At 47.9% G+C, this 5,243-nt stretch overlaps 1 protein-coding gene across 1 annotated transcript in view; it reads right to left on the reverse strand.

Annotated features, from left to right (window-relative positions):
• Window positions 1-5,243, reverse strand: part of LOC125481031 (zinc finger protein 836-like) — a 40,591-nt gene that overhangs the window by 1,121 nt on the left and 34,227 nt on the right. The window lies entirely within an intron of this gene.

Genomic DNA, 5,243 nt, shown 5'->3' on the forward strand with positions numbered 1-5,243 from the left:
CATGTTGTGGCTGTATTAGCCATTGGTTTGGCCAACTCTGGAAGCCTGCATTCAGATCTGGTCTCCCTGCTGTAGGAAAGACATTGTTAAACTTGAAATCGTTCAAAAAAAAAAAAAAATTTACCAAGTTGTTGCTCGGATCAGAGAGTTGAGCTATAGGGAGAGGCTGAATAGGCAGAGGCTTCTTTTCCTTGGAGTGTTGAAGGCTGAGGAATGAACTTATAGAGGTTTGTAAAATCTTGAGGGACACGGATAGGTTGAAAGCCAAGGTCTTTTATTCCAGGCTAAGGGAGTTCAAAACTAGTATGTGTAGGTTTATGCTGAGACCAGCAAGATTTGAAAGGGACCTGAAGGGCAATCTTTTCACAGAGGATGTTGCATGTATAAAAAGAACTACCAGAGGAGGTAGTGGAGGTGGGTACAATTACACATTTAAAAGGCATCTGGATGGGTACATAATAGGAAGTGTTTGGAGGGATACGAGCCAAATGCTACCAAGTGGGACTAGATCAGTTTAGGATATCTGGTCAGCATGGATAAGTTGGACCAAACGGTCTGTTTCCATGCTGAAAAACTCTATGACACTAAGTGCTTAAGTAAAATGGTGGAAATCCGAAATAAAAATCAAAAAATCCTGGAGACATAGAGCAGGTCTGGCAGCATCGGAAATGGTAACAGATGCAGAAATCGTTGTAACCTTGAAAAATTGTTTAGATTATCATACAAGGCACCACAATGCAGTTTACATGCTGAGTGCCAGAAAATGGGATTAGAGTAAATAGGTGCTTGATGACCAGCATGAACACGATGGGGACAGTGTGTTCAACAACTTTATATCCAAGGCTACAAGATAGTGTAACGAAGGTTCACCAGACTGATTGTTGGGATGTCAGGACTCATATCTGAACAGAGAGTCTATCCTCTTACTTTCTCTTGTCTTTCTGAGCTGCTGAGTGCATCATGAACTAATATTCTACCTCCCAATTCCTGATCTGAACTTGACACATCTAAGCCGACGGCTTGCTTCCCATTCCCCTGCCATACTAGTTAAAACCTCACCAATGGAACTAGCAAATTTGTCCCAGCTCTACCCAGGGCCGAACAGTCAGGCTTGTACGGGTCCCAACTCCCACAGAAACGGTCCCAATGCCCTAAGAACATAAACCCTTCACCGGGACACCATTTCTCCAAGTGCACATTCATGTGATCTATCCTCTTATTCATGTTCTTGCTAGCACATGGCACTGGAAGTAAGTCTAACATTATTACATTAAACTACAGGACCTCAAATGTATCTCCTGTCTTCCTATATTCCGGTTTCAGGCCCTTATCCCTTTGTTTCGCTATGTTGTTGGTACCTATGTGTTCCATTAACACTGGCTGTTTGCCCTCCAGCTCCAGAATGTCCTGCAGCCGCTCCGTGACATACTTTATTCTGGCACCAGGGAGGCAACATACCATCCTGTATTCATGTCCGACTGTAGCACTTACCATTTTTAATCCCCTGTCTCTACAGCCTTACCATTTGTTTTTCTCCTGCCACAGACCACCTGTGGTGCCATGAGCTTGGCTCTTGCAGATTTCCCCCAGTAGCCATCCCAGACTACTCCAAACAGTACCCAAAAGCAGTAAATCTGTTTGAGAGGGGATGACCACTGGAGACTCCTTCACTTCCTTCATGACCCTTTTACTTTGTCTGGTAGTCACCTATTCCCTTTCTGCCTATGTGATTCTCACCTGCGGTACAACCAGCTTGAAAAACAGCGTGACGACAGTGACTCAGTGGTTAGCACTGCTGCCTCACAGCAGGGACCCGGGTTCAATTCCACATTCTGACAACTGCTTGTGGAGTATGCATGTCGCCCCCAAGTCTGCATGGGTTTCCGTCCACAGTGCAAAGATGTGCCAGTTAGGTGGATTGGTTATGCTAAATCATCCAGAGTGTTCAGGGTTGTGAAGGTTAGGTGCATTAGCCATGTGAACTGCTGGGCTGCAGGGATAGTGTAGGGGGCAGAGTCTGGGTGGGGTACTTTTTGGAGGGTTATTGTGGACTTGTTGGGCCAAATGGCCTGTTTCCACACTGTAGGGATTCTCTTCCAATCTAATCTATTCTAACCATGCTGTCCATAACATTCTGTGTCAAGGATGCTCCCCAGTGAGTCACCAACAGTTCCAGCTCAAAATATGGTTAACCAGTAGCTGCAGATGGACACAACTCCTGCATGTGAAGCTGTCAGTGATACTGGAGGCATCCCTTATTTCTCATGTTGTGCAAGAGGTGCACACCACTAGTCTAAGGTCTCCTGTCACGAATTCTCTCTGCATTAAGCTAGTTCCTCCCTTTAAGACAATTTCATTCAGCTAGGGATCTTCCTTCATTTCAAACTCTATCATAATCGAAAGTTCATATTTGTATTTAAGCTACATATTATACTTTTAAAACTGTAAGAAAATTTCTGCAGGTATCAATTACTAATTGGCTGCTTTCATTGGTAACTTTCTGAACTGAGACCAAGCACCATTCAATCTTTCAGTTTCACCTTATCCCTATGGCTCATAACTTTTTGATTCAAAGCACTCTTATTGAGTCAAGCGACACTCACAGTGCAGCCATATCAATTTAATTATCTACTCACACTTACTCTGACCTCAACCTCCCGTACTGTTCCAATGCAGTTCATCTTTCAATTCTGCACGTTATACCCCGCCTGACTCAACATGAACTTCAGCAAGTTCAGGATCAACAGAAAGTTGTCAGGAACTGGAATGTTCCACTTGAAAAGGTGCTTGAATTCAAGTACATAAGGAATTTTAAAGGGAAGTTTGCAGGCATTTGAGAATGAGAAATATATAGGTTAAAATCATTAAGTGGGTGATTGGGACTAAATCTGACAGTTCTTTTAAAGAACTGAGGTGTTAATTGGTTAAATCTGTGCTGCTCTCAGGCCAACATCTCTCGGCTGCAGGACCCAGAACTGAACACATACCCCAAGGGGTGATCCAACCACGAATTTGAAAATATTGCTCCTTTTCGATTTACAAATATATCAGAGGTATTTTCCCACAGACAGAACAGACAAACCTTTTTCCTTCCATAGTTAAATGCCAATGATGTTCAGATCCTGATGACTCTGCTGATTGTCAGAAGTTGTTTTGACATCCCGGTCTGCAAATTCTTCTCAATTAACATCCTGTAAAACAAATTCACAAAAGAAAAATCACTGTCAGTCCAGGATAGACTTCTAGAAAAGACAAACATTTCTCTTAGTTTCAGTTTGCGATGTAAATACTCCTCTTCAAATCATACCGCCCCCACTGGGGGAATGATGCTCATGCGCACTGCTGCATATGCCCCCAATAAAGATGGCGGCAGTAACACGGTGGCTATCACCGTCTACAGAGACAACAAAGTGCAGAGCTGGATGAACACAGCAGGCTAAGCAGCATCATAGGAGCAGAAGGGCTGACGTTTCGGGCCTAGACCCTTCATCAGAAATGGGGGAGGGGAAGGGGGTTCTGAAATAAATAGGGAGAGAAGGGGAGGCGGATAGAAGATGGATAGAGGAGAGGAAACAAACAGGTCGAAGAGGCGGGGATGGAGCCAGTAAAGGTGAGTGTAGGTGGGGAGGTAGGGAGGGGACAGGTCAGTCCAGGGAGGACGGACAGGTCAAGGGGGCGGGGTGAGGTTAGCAGGTAGGAGATGGGGGTGCAGCTTGAGGTGGGAGGAGGGGATAGGTGGGAGGAAGAACAGGTTAGGGAGGCGGGGATGAGCTGGACTGGTTTTGGGATGCGGTAGGGGGAGGGGAGATTTTGAAGCTTGCGAAATCCACATTGATACCATTGGGCTGCAGGGTTCCCAAGCGGAATAGGAGTTGCTGTTCCTGCAACCTTCGGGTGGCATCATTGTGGCACTGCAGGAGGCCCAAGATGTTCATGTCGTCTGAGGAATGGGAGGGGGAATTGAAATGGTTCGCGACTGGGAGGTGCAGTTGTTTATTGCGAACCGAGCGTAGGTGTTCTGCAAAGCGGTCCCCGAGCCTCCGCTTGGTTTCCCCGATGTAGAGGAGGCCACAACGGGTACAGCAGATGCAGTATACCACATTGGCAGATGTGCAGGTGGGGATTTCACAAGCTTCAAAATCTCCCCTCCCCCTACCGCATCCCAAAACCAGTCCAGCTCGTTCCCGCCTCCCTAACCTGTTCTTCCTCCCATCTCAAGCCGCACCCCCATCTCCTACCTACTAACTTCATCCCGCCCCCTTCACCTGTCCGTCCTCCCTGGACTGACCTATCCCCTCCCTACCTCCCCACCTACACTCACCTTTACTGGCTCCATCCCCGCCTCTTCGACCTGTTTGTTTCCTCTCCTCCATCCATCTTCTATCCACCTCCCCTTCTCTCCCTATTTATTTCAGAACCCCCTTCCCCTCCCCTCCCCTCCCCCATTTCTGATGAAGGGTCCAGGCCCGAAACGTCAGCCTTTCTGCTCCTCTGATGCTGCTTGGCCTGCTGTGTTCATCCAGCTCTGCACCTTGTTGTCTCGGATTCTCCAGCATCTGCAGTTGCTCCTATCACCGTCTGACGCCCGCTGCCTTTTCGCGTTTGCTGCAGACGCGGGACTAGGAGTTTATAACTCGGGTTTATCGGTTTACACTGGATACATATAAAATCTTCCAGTGCATATTAACTCAATTTTTTTCCGGTCTCCGCTATTTTATCCCCACCTTTCCCGTCTCCCCGTTTTGCACTCTCCCAGGCGCCAGTCACAGCGGCACTGCGCCGGCGACGTTAGTGACCACGTGCCGTCCTGCTTACCCCGCCCCCCCTCATTCACTCCCGTTGATTGGAGGACCAGCCACCTCAGCGTGGTCCGCCAGCCCGCCTACTTTCCTCCTATTGGCCAGGAGGAAACTGTCGGTGTCCCTGCTCAGAGAGGTGAAGGGAAATAAAGGGAAGAAATTTTTGTAAAATGACCTCTCTTTCCCCTCACCCAGAGCTGGAACCGGAGAAAGGAGGCGGGGCAGGTCCCCGAGCGGCTTCTGGCTCTTACCTGAGCTGGCAGCCGGTTGCACTGGAAATCCTGGCTCCAGGTGGAGGTGTGGGAAAAATGGCTGGGGGCGGGGCTCCGCGCGCCGAGCCGGCAGACTGGAACCCCATGACGTCATGCATGGGCTCCCCAGTTTCTATTGGCTGCTTCAGGTAAACTCCCTAACGTATTGTGAACGTCACAATGCGGAAGTCGT

This window comes from Rhincodon typus, chromosome 42 (genome assembly GCF_021869965.1).
Source record: "Rhincodon typus isolate 14 chromosome 42, sRhiTyp1.1, whole genome shotgun sequence".
Taxonomy (NCBI): domain Eukaryota; kingdom Metazoa; phylum Chordata; class Chondrichthyes; order Orectolobiformes; family Rhincodontidae; genus Rhincodon; species Rhincodon typus.